Here is a 12,141-nt window from a genome sequence, read left to right as displayed (position 1 = left end):
TTTAAAACATTTTTTTTTTTAATTTTTGCCTTAGGTTTCAGGCCTTATATAGTTAGGAATTAGCATTTAAAAAACCTTGCAAATTCACTGAAAAAACCTTAGGTTTCGGCCTTATATAGTTAGGAATTAGCATTTAAAAAACCTTTGAAATTCACTGACAAAACCATAGGTTTCAGGCGTTATATAGTTAGGAATTCGCTTTTAAAAAACCTTTGAAATTCACTCAAAAAACTATAAGTTTTAGGGGTGTTATAGTTAGCTGGACATGTCACTCATACAAAACCATTGTAATTGCTCCAATATAGTTAGTTGTACTAACTATATTTCGTGCACCCGCAATCCACTGCTGATGATGTCACATATTAGATCATTCATGACATTGTCAGTGACATCACTGATGACATCTCAAATGATATATATATGTTAATTTCAGGTTGGCTTGGATGGTATTTTACCAATTCAAAGCTGTAATATTGATCCTGGAGTGATAAATGGCCTTTGTCATTTTACAGCTCTACGTGGATAGCACTTTGCTAATCCTATGCTTAAAGACTTTGCTGTACAAATGGCAAAAGACTTTGTCCATTTCTATCTCAACATGGATAGCACTGTGTTAATCCTATGCTTAAAAACTTTGATAGAAAAGCAAACATTTGAGGTGAGCAAATGTAGAGTGTCGCTGGTGTTGAGGGTGCTCTATACAGGAGCTGCCTTCCACCTAAACTTGGGAACTACCCAGAGTTCTCTCCTTTATATATATATATATATATATATATATATATATATATATATATATATATATATATATATATATATATATATATATCTACATTACCTACTGGCGGTCGCCAGTAGGTATATATAGTTAGGATTTTTTCTCTATGGGATTTTTGAAAATTCTATGTCTAATAACTTTGGCGTTTGTGGACGGAATTGGCTGAAATTTTCAGGAAAATGGCACATTTTGTTTCTGAGCAGCCCTTGAAAATTTGGGGGGGTTCGTCAAGGGGGGGCCGAGAAAAAAGGGGGGTCCCAAAACGTGTTTTTAACATTGAGTTTTCCATAGGGCGGTTGGCCTCACTTTTAGCCCGAACGGCTGAATGGATTTGCACGAAACTTGGCAAAATTGTAGGGACTGGTAGCCCGATGTGCCTTTGCTAGGTCTCAATATATGTGCTTCAGTGGATTTTGAGAAATTAACGTTCAAAAAAAGATATATATCTGTAACAGCGGACCGGGCAGCGTTCCGGTTCGCGGACTTTTCGCGGTACGGAGCTTTGTGAAGCGAAGCTGATTGGTTCTCCGGCGTCTGTGAACATTCCAAACAGTCCGTAGCGGCCGCCATCTTGTCTCTCGGTAGGATCGAGAGACAAGAGGAGGCCAAAGCGAAGGGGCAAATGACCATAAGGGGGCATAGTAGATCCTCGCTGACCCCCTAGGTTTGATGTGGAGGTTTTAAAAGGGCCCCGCGGGGCAAAAAATAATAATAATAATAATAATCAAACGACTGAATGGATTTGTTCGAAACTTGGTAAAATATTAGGGACTGGTAGCCCGATGTGCCTTTGCTAGGTCTCAATATATGTGCTCCAGTGGATTTTGAGAAATTAACGTTCAAAAAAAGATATATATCTGTAACAGCGCTCTGCTTTGCGTAACGGAGGTTTGCGAAGCTGATTGGTTCTCCGGCGTCTGTAAACATTGCAAACAGTCCGTAGCGGCCGCCATCTTGTCTCTCGGTAGGATCGAGAGACAAGAGGAGGCCAAAGCGAAGGGGCAAATGACCATAAGGGGGCATAGTAGATCCTCCTTGACCTCTTAGGTTTGATGTGGAGGTCTTAAAAGGGCCCCGCGGGGCAAAAAAAATAATAATAATAATAATCGAACGGCTGAATGGATTTGCACGAAACTTGGCAAAATTGTAGGGACTGGTAGCTCGATGTGCCTTTGCTAGGTCTCAATATATGTGCTTCAGTGGATTTTGAGAAATTAACGTTCAAAAACAAGATATATATCTGTAACAGCGCTCCGCTTCGCGGAGATAAAATTATCTCTGTATTACCTAGCTGTTGCTAACACCAGTTAGCGACGGCTAGTAGGAGATAGCGACCATCTTGGGCCCCACTTTGCATGTGAGTGATATTTATCACTAATGACATGCAAAGTGGGCCTGCCAAGATGTTAGCGACTGGAAACAGTCGCTAACATCGCTATCTCCTATTACCAACTTTTGGAAATATTCGCGATAAGCGCGAATATCTCCAAAAGCTACCACCTGCCCTGAGCAGTTCTTAGCCATGTTATCCAATGGGAGGTGGATAACATGGCTAAGAGCATTAGCTCGGTAATGCATGAATATCGCTGAGTTTTCAGCGATATTAATGCATTGCGGTCGTTTTTTATCGTATTTGCGATAAACCTTGATAATAGCAAGGTTTATCTGCGATAATTTCTGAAGATGCTTAGCGGTAAAAAATTCGTTACTAAGCATCGTTAGGGATAAATATCGCTTAACTTTGGTAATATGCCCCAACGTCTGTTAACGTTCGATTCGAAGGAAATCAGGAAGTGTTGAAAAACATTGTCTGCGCTATCTTGCCTTTTTTCAAATGCCACACTTTTGTCGTGCACGGCAGTCATTTTAGATGCCTTGACCAGACCCACTCTCTGCACGCTGTCGATCCTTAGCATGGCTCCCCACCCTCGCAAGCATCTCCCCCAGGCAGTGGTCACCCCCGCTCTCTGTCTTATGCATGGGTAATAAACCACCCCCCATCTGCGCTGCTCTTCCCTGAGAATCACACCCTGTGCCCGCCCGACACCTCCCTTTCGCCCTATTCACTACCGCACCCTCTGACACTCCTTTTCCTCTGTGTCCGATTGTCCAGGCCGGTCCTAGGGTATCAGCTAGCCCTGCAGATGTAGTTTATGGCCCCAGCTGTAAAGAATCACCCCTCTTCAAAGGAGTTATAGTAGATCAAGGCCCACACTCGATGAGATCCGTCACAGCAGACGCGTTCCTATTATCTGAAAACCATCCTGTATTGTGATTGGGGAGGGGACCGAGCCTGAAGCGGAAGATTCCAGGGATGACTCTTTGTACATCAAAGTTTTTACAATTATGTGTCACATTAAAAATATATAGCACTCCAACAAAGTAGTAAGATTATAAAACTTTAATAACTTATAAATATATACAAGAAAACAAAAACAGTAATAACATATAAACATTTTTAGGGAAAAACAACGAAGTAGCGGTCGGCTGTGCGAATAGTCCCAACGCAGCACAACGTCCAGATTTCACTGATTTCGGAATCCGGCGTGGGGCGTCGCGGGGGGTGGGTCATCAGTAGCAAACTGTTGTGCGAATAGTTCCAAGGCAGCAGAACGATGGCACCAAGGTGATGTCCAGTAAGTTGCCGCACTGGTTTTGGTATCCTCCAATGCTGCTCCAAATAACGGCGTGGGGCGCCCCGGGGGAGGCGGCGTGAACGGGCCTCTCCAGGTGGAGTCTTGTCTGTTGTAGTGGGGCGCCCCTTTACCGTTTCAGTTGCCATTCCGTCCGCTTTTGGTCCACTGTGTCAAAAGCCGCAATTCAGCTGAGTTGCGCCCACTCTTGCGGTGCAGCGATAGGCGGCTGTCACAGGACTCTCAAAATGGCGCCAGGCCCTTTCCTTTTTGGGCCTGGTCCACTGAAATGGCCCTGGGACACCTTGGAAATCGGACGCTTGTCTGCTAGTTCTTGGACCCCATTCTCGAAAGCGTCCCCTCCGCCTTGAGGATTCATCAAAAGTTTTGGGGGCCCCCGACTCCTGCAGGCTTCTGGTGGGGAGCGGCTGCCATGATTGCTCGCGGAATGACTACGACGGAGCCACGAGATGGTGGTGCTTTCATGGTGACGCCAGCTTCAGTCTGAAACATCCAGAAACAAGGTGGGGCTTTCATCGTTTGGGGAAAAAAAAAAGTTTTCATCCAATGAAAAGTGTTGTTTTTAGGTCATATGATCAAGCCTTCCATCATTAGGAAACCAAAAGTCAAATGAACCAATGAAAAGTTTTATAAACAAGTCACATGACCTGTTATGCGGCATAGGGTATAAAATGCGGAGAAAATACGTTGGCACGTGAGGCGGCGTCAGTAGCGGACCGATGTGCGAATAGGCCGAAGGCAACACAACGCGCCAAGATCCGGATGGCACCGAGGTGGTGTCCAGCAAGTTGCAGCACTGGTGTGGCCATCCTACAATGCTGAAAGTCGGCGTGGGGCGCCCTGTTGGCCTGTGAGTTCGCGTCAGTAGCGGACCGATGTGCGAATAGGCCGAAGGCAGCACAACGCGCCAAGATCCGGATGGCACCGAGGTGGTGTCTAGCAAGTTGTCGCACTGGTGTGGCCATCCTACAATGTTGAAAGTCGGCGTGGGGCGCCCCGTTGGCCTGTGAGATGGCGTCAGTAGCGGACCGAGGTGCGAATGGGGCCAAAGGCAGCGCAACAATATTTTCTGACTAGAAGACACCACAAGGCGCTGAGATGCCAATATCCGGATGGCACCGAGGTGGTGTCTAGCAAGTTGTGGCACTGGTGTGGCCATCCTACAATGGTAAAAGTCGGCGTGGGGCGCCCTGTTGGCCTGTGAGATGGTGTCAGTAGCGGACCGATGTGCGAATGGGGCCAAAGGCAGCGCAACAATATTTTCTGACTAGAAGACACCACAAGGCACTGAGATGCCAAGATCCGGATGGCACCGAGGTGGTGTCTAGCAAGTTGCCGCACTGGTGTGGCCATCCTACAATGTTGAAAGTCGGCGTGGGGCGCCCCGTTGGCCTGTGAGATGGCGTCAGTAGCGGACCGATGTGCGAATGGGGCCAAAGGCAGCGCAACAATATTTTCTGTATAGAAGACACCACAAGGCGCTGAGATGCCAAGATCCGGATGGCACCGAGGTGGTGTCTAGCAAGTTGTGGCACTGGTGTGGCCATCCTACAATGGTAAAAGTCAGCGTGGGGCGCCCTGTTGGCCTGTGAGATGGCGTCAGTAGCGGACCGATGTGCGAATGGGGCCAAAGGCAGCGCAACAATATTTTCTGACTAGAAGACACCACAAGGCGCTGAGATGCCAAGATCCGGATGGCACCGAGGTGGTGTCTAGCAAGTTGCCGCACTGGTGTGGCCATCCTACAATGTTGAAAGTCGGCGTGGGGCGCCCCGTTGGCCTGTGAGATGGCGTCAGTAGCGGACCGATGTGCGAATGGGGCCAAAGGCAGCGCAACAATATTTTCTGTATAGAAGACACCACAAGGCGCTGAGATGCCAAGATCCGGATGGCACCGAGGTGGTGTCTAGCAAGTTGTGGCACTGGTGTGGCCATCCTACAATGGTAAAAGTCGGCGTGGGGCGCCCTGTTGGCCTGTGAGATGGTGTCAGTAGCGGACCGATGTGCGAATGGGGCCAAAGGCAGCGCAACAATATTTTCTGTATGGAAGATACCACTAGGCGTTGAGATGCGAAGATCCGGATGGCACCGAGGTGATGTCTAGCAAGTTGCTGTACTGGTGTGGTCATCCTACAATGCTGAAACTCGGCGTGGGGCGCCCCATTAGCCTGTGAGATGGCGTCAGTAGCGGACCGATGTGCGAATGGGGCCAAAGGCAGCGCAACAATATTTTCTGAAGAGAAGACACCAAAAGGCGCTGAGATTCGGTTACCACCGAGGTGATGTCTAGCAAGTTGCCGCACTGGTGTGGCCATCCTACAATACTGCTCCGAATAACGGCGTGGGGTGCCCGAAGGGGGGGGGGGGGAGGCGGCGTGAACGGGCCTTCCTAGGTGGAGGCTCGTCTGCTGTAGTGGGGCGCCCCTTTACCGTTTCAGTTGCCATTCAGCTGAGTTTCGGCTGCTCTTGATGCTACAGCGACAGGCGGCTGCAACAGGACTCTCAAAATGGCGGCTTGTTCTTTGGATTTGGGCCTGGTCTACTAAAATGGCCCTGGGACACTTTAGAACTCGGACGCTCGATTTTTTTTTTTCCTTTCCTGTACATGCAAAAAAAGGTAAATGCCCGGTACGTTACACGCTTCATCTGCCACGATGTACTCTCCAGAGGAACCGAAAAAAAATATAGTTATGGTAACTATACCATGCATCGTCATATGGAGAGGTGGCACCAATTAATTATAGTGCTGCATAAAAGAGAGATTTGGAGGAGAACCCCCGACCTGCCAGTACATTCATCAAAGAAGTGGCACTGACAGCATCAGAGGCAAGGGAAATGGTCCCAAATATTTAGAACTTTGGAAAGATTAAAATGACATGTTTAGATTGTGGCAAATTAATTTCATGTGGACAGATGAGTGTTACTCTAATAAATACAGCATATGAACATCATCATAGTCGATGGTTGGTAGAGACATTTTGACTATATCCTGGACCTGCCCGTCCTCGCCCAAAATGGCGCCGGAATAAATGGGACTCGTAACTCCTTGTTGTGTACTGGTTGCAGAACCTTGAAATCACGAGATACGTATGCAGTTTTGAAGCATATGGCGGGCGGGGACGAGAATTGATTGAATATTTCGACATCCCTATTGATATTAAGTTCTGATGTGTTATTGATTACTGTACTATTGAAAGTTCGAATTAACGTCACCCATGGTACTTGCCCGCAAATGTATATCTAGATAATTTTATTGTAACTGGCCCTGTCGTATTTTAATTATAAAATGTACGTCCACCGATTCCGCAACTGTTAGACACCTTAGTTCTTGCAACCTAATGGCCCGCCGCCCGTTACGTTCCTCTACAGTGTAAATGTCTACTCATCATATACGATTACAGTTTGCTCCGTGGCCGGCCCACGTGGTTATAGGCTCGTATTTGTATAATGAAATTTTCACAATAAAGGTTTTTAAAAGAAAACATGGTAGTAGTATATACATTGGTAAAGTTTTTAATAATAGTCACTGTTTTAGAATCATTAAAAGGCAAGTGAAATAAAGCAGACCAATTACATGAAGGGTAAAAGGTATAATACGCAGGAACGCAGTAAAGATAAATGGTCAAGGGCTGTTGTGTTTTCTACTCCTGCAACATAAAGTGATCGATAAGAATCTCATATTCAGGCGTATCGGCGACTAAGACAGCAGGTCGACCCTCTTTTGCTCAACGGCTCCGTCATGGGACGAAGAAACGCTCTTTTTCTCGAAAAAAGAATATATTTTACTTGCAGGACAGTTGTAAATTTTCCGGGAAAGTACATTAGCCTGGAACATTATAACATATATTTAAGAAAAAATAATGTTCGGAAGTAATAAAAAGCGTAATTTTTAGGTCATATGACCAAGCCTTTCATCATTAGAATAAGAAAAGTAAAATGAACCAATGAAAAGTTTTATTAACAAGTCACATGACTTGTTATGCTTACGTTACGCACTGCGCGTCGCGCCCCGGATGACTTCCGGATGCGCTAACGCGGCGCGTCATATGACGCATTACGCGACAACGCAGGTCCAGAATATAGTCAAAATGTCTCCACCAACCAGCGGTCGGAACACAACCCCTTTCAGCAGGCTAAATAGTTCTGTTAAATGACAACAGAAGGGACAGGCAACAAGAACCATCAGTCAAAGAGGGGAGGGCTAGTTCTTCTCTACCGGGTTACATTGGGGCGCTACCGGAACTGATCGAATTGGTAGTCTACAGTGTTTCTGGATGTTTCAGACTGAAGCTGGGGTTAGCATGAGAGCACCACCATTTCGTAGCTCCGTCGTGGCCATTCCGCAACCAATCATGGCAGCCGCTCTTTATCGTTGTTTTGGGCGGGGTGGGTGGCGGAGCCGAGCTGTTTTGCAGCCATCATTGTGTGGAGTTCAGTTCATCTCATTAGTTTTGTATTTGTCATGAGGGGTTGTTCCTAATGTTTCTATTTTAGCGAGGTCAAAAAGAGATCCCATTAGTGGCCTACTGATTTTGCTCGATTCCTTTTCTTTTTTTTTTACACGATTTTTCGTTATCTGCAAAGACTAAACAGAGTATTGCGACTCTGTGTCTGTTTGTAAATAGAGAATGAACCAAAGAGAACCAATTCTAAAACAGTAAATGCTTGGATAACAATCAATCAAATGGAGAGAGAAGCAGGCACGACGTATTACAACGGGGGCAAAGGCCTGCGTTAACTACCTTTCACTATCTGCAAAGAGAGAGTACTCCTAATAGAAATGAGGGGGGGGGGCACCATTCAAAGCAGATCAGTGTGCATAAACACGAAAATGTTTTCACTTACCACGTACTTGACATTCGACAGCTTATGATATTTGCTATTAAAAAACCATTGAAATTCACTGAAAAAACCATTGATGGGAGCACGACGATCAAGGGTCTGCTAGTCTATCGCCCTCCAGGACCTATGTCCAGATTCGAAGGGAATCTTTTAGAGTGTGTGACTGAATCAGCGATCAGGAGGGATAAGTTTCTATTGTTAGGAGACCTAAACACACATCTTGACGACCCAGCAGATAAAGGAGCGGTGGAGTTCCGGGATGAACTTCACACCCTACAGCTGGAACTAAAGGGGCTGCTTCCTACACATAATCGCGGGCATCTGCTTGATCCTATATTTGCAAACTGGGAGGATGTTTCAGTTGCTCCTCCAGTGCCCCTGCCTTGGACAGACCATTTTTTGGTCCCATTTGCCATCTTCCTGCCCAAATATAAAGCCAGCGCCCCCACCCCTCTCAATTATCCTCGGCGTAGGTGGGCAAGATTTTCCCTACAAAACTTTAATACGGCCCTCACGGCGGAAGGTCCTCCAGGAGGCAATGATGTGAATACAGCGAATAGGTTGCTTAACGACCGTATTACTGCTGCTTTGGACTGCACAGCCCCGCTGGGACGTCCAACCAAAGGGGCACAGAGACAAAGAACGGCCCCCTGGTTTGGCGAGGTGCTGCGCTGTGCCAAAAGGGACTGTAAACGTGCAGAAAGGCAGTGGAGAGTGGCATACGACGACCGGATGAAAGAGGCCTATCTCGTTAAGAGACGTGCCTATCACAACAAGATACGGATAGAGAAGGCCACATACTATGCTGACAGAATCCACGAGGCAGAGAACTCGTCCAGGGAACTGTTCAGCATATATAAAACCCTGGCTACCCCTAAAACCTCTACCTTAGAGGATGACCACTCAGTAGCAGCATGTAATCGCATTGCGAACTACTTCGGAGATAAAGTCTCCAAGATTTACTACGCTTTTCCCCTTATACCTCCTGCAGCGGAAATGTCAGCAGACTTATTGAGTGATGAAGCCGATCACAATCTACTACTTAATTTTACCACCGGTGGATTTAGTTGGGATTTGCAGATCTGTTAAATCTGGCTCTCCTCGGGATCCCGCCTCTCCAAAGAGGCTGGGAGACAGTCTGGAAACATTAGAACCCTATATCAGACATCTGCTAGACATCTCCTTTTCATCCAGTTCCATACCAGAGGACTGGAAACAGGCTGTGGTGCTCCCCTTACGTAAGAAGCCCAACATTAGCGCCGAGAAGCTAGAGAATCTTCGTCCCATCTCCTTGCTGCCTTATTTTTCTAAGATCGCAGAGAAAGTGGCAAATAAGCAGCTAATGAAATTTGTGGAAGAAAGTAACCTCCTTCACCCTACGCAATTCGGGTTTCGGCCGCGTCACTCTACGGAGTGTGCCCTTCTTAGGGCTACCGAAACCCTCAGGCAAGGTGCTGATGAGGGACAAACCATGGCCTTAATCCTCCTGGACCTCAGCGCCGCGTTCGACACTGTAGCACATTCCATCTTGCTACAGTGTCTGAGCAAAGGCGGGGTGAGAGGGGCAGCATTGAAGTGGATTTATTCATTTCTTACAGGCCGGGGTTTCCAAGTGAGGCAGGGTGACCATTACTCTGAGCGCATCTCTCTGGATCAGGGGGTGCCGCAGGGCTCGTCCCTGAGCCCTACTCTTTTTAATCTTTATGTCGCCCCGATTGCTACCTTGGTAGAGAGCTATGGCCTCCAAATGGTATCATATGCCGACGACACGCAGTTGGTCATCTCCCTATCACGTACCCCCGGTCCCTCGGCGGACATCTTCAGAGCTTGCATGCAAGATCTCGCGGCCTGGATGTCCGCCAATTGCCTCAAACTCAACGGAGGCAAGACCGAGGTACTGGTAGTGGGGGGAGGCCAATCAGCGTGGACGTCGGCGTGGTGGCCACCGTGCTTGGGCCCACTACCTGCCCCTTGCCAGAAAGCAAAGAACCTGGGCATTTGGTTTGATTCTGACCTTGCCTTCGGTCCTCAGATCAATCAGGTGGTTGGATCATGTTTTGGGACCCTTAAAAGTCTCAGGAAGGTATTAAAATTCTTACCTATCAGAGCCCGCCAAACTCTGGTGCATGCACTAGTCACGTCAAAGATGGATTACGGCAATCTTCTCTACTTGGGAACCTTGGAAAAGAACCTGAGCCGTCTCCAGGTTCTCCAGAATGCCGCTGCTAGACTAGTGCTTAGGCTACCTAGAAGAGCGGGCTCCGCAGCAGCCCTCCGGTCTCTGCACTGGCTCCCGATTCGCAGCAGGGTGGAATTCAAAGCCCTGTGCACGTGCCACCGGATCATCAACGGGAGAGCTCCGCTCCCTTTGAAAGGATTGCTGACACCCTATGAGCCATCTCGCTCTCTGAGATCTTCCGGTTCAGGACTCCTGTCAATTCCCAAGGTGTCCAGAGCCCGGATGGGTGGAAGATCTTTTAGGCTCCTTGCAGCATCCAGATGGAACAAGCTACCAATGGCACTGCGACTAGAACCCTCAGAAACACTCTTCAGAGCCAAGCTGAAGACTGCTCTATTTTCACAGTAATTTTCTGCATTTATCAGTCTGGTACACATTAGCTCATTAGCGCGGGGACATGCCGCTGTGCGTCACCAAGCGCTCTACAAAACCCCCTAAATAGAAAAATAGAAAAATAGGTTATAGACCATATATAGTTAGGAATTAGCATTTACAAAACCTTGAAAATTCACTGAAAAAACCATAGGTTATAGACCATATATAGTTAGGAATTAGCATTTAAAAAACCTTATTTTACTCACACAAAACCATTGAAATTCCATATATAGTTAGTTGCACTAACTATATATCGCGCACCCGCAATCCACTGCTGATGATGTCACATATTACATCATTCATGACATGGTCAGTGACATCACTGATGACATCACTGATGACATCTCAAATGACATCACTGATGACATCACTGATGACATCTCATTTGACATCAATGACCACATCACTGATGATATCATTCATGTGACAATACAATGCATCTCCTCACATTTTAATATAACCTCTGTTTCACCCAGTGTTAAATACAGAGTATAATTTTTGAAACCATTGACACACCAATACTAGTTACTACATACGCACTCACTGATTCCTACGTCTACACACACATTCACTCATTCACCCATACAATCATTCAAACATACAATCACTCATCTTTACAACACTATCATATGCACTCGTACACCTATACAGACACTCACACTCTGCCACTCATCCATGGAGTTACTCACACACCTAGTCAGTCCTGTAAAGAATCAATCACACTTCCATTTTCTTGTCTATACAGTTAAACATAGAGCACCTTACATTTTCAAACATATACTAACACATACTTACTTTCTTATACAATCATTGATACAAGTACACATTGATCTGCAGAGAGTCACACACCTCCCAGCCAGCCACACACACACTCAGTCTCCCATACAAATACTTGGACAATCAATCAATAACCCATATAGTTAATCATATAGCTACTGATCAACACATGCAGCAGTTTACAGAACAACAGACATAATGATGCACAAATTAAGACAGTTTAGTCACTAACCCATGCACTCAGTGAGACACATTTAATCACTCACTCATACATTCAGTCATGCACCTACTAAATCCTTCGTCCAGACACTTATACATCTACTCATTCTTCAATATGTAAAACATATTTAAACTTTACAGAAACACACAGTCACTGGATGATGTCATCAGTGATGTCATCAGTGATGTCATTTGAGATGTCATCAGTGATGTCATCAGTGATGTCACTGACCATGTCATGAATGATGTAATATGTGACA

The sequence above is a fragment of the Lissotriton helveticus genome, chromosome 2_2 (genome assembly GCF_964261635.1).
Source record: "Lissotriton helveticus chromosome 2_2, aLisHel1.1, whole genome shotgun sequence".
NCBI classification, from domain to species: Eukaryota; Metazoa; Chordata; class Amphibia; order Caudata; family Salamandridae; genus Lissotriton; species Lissotriton helveticus.
Note: the sequence above shows the minus strand (reverse complement) of the source record.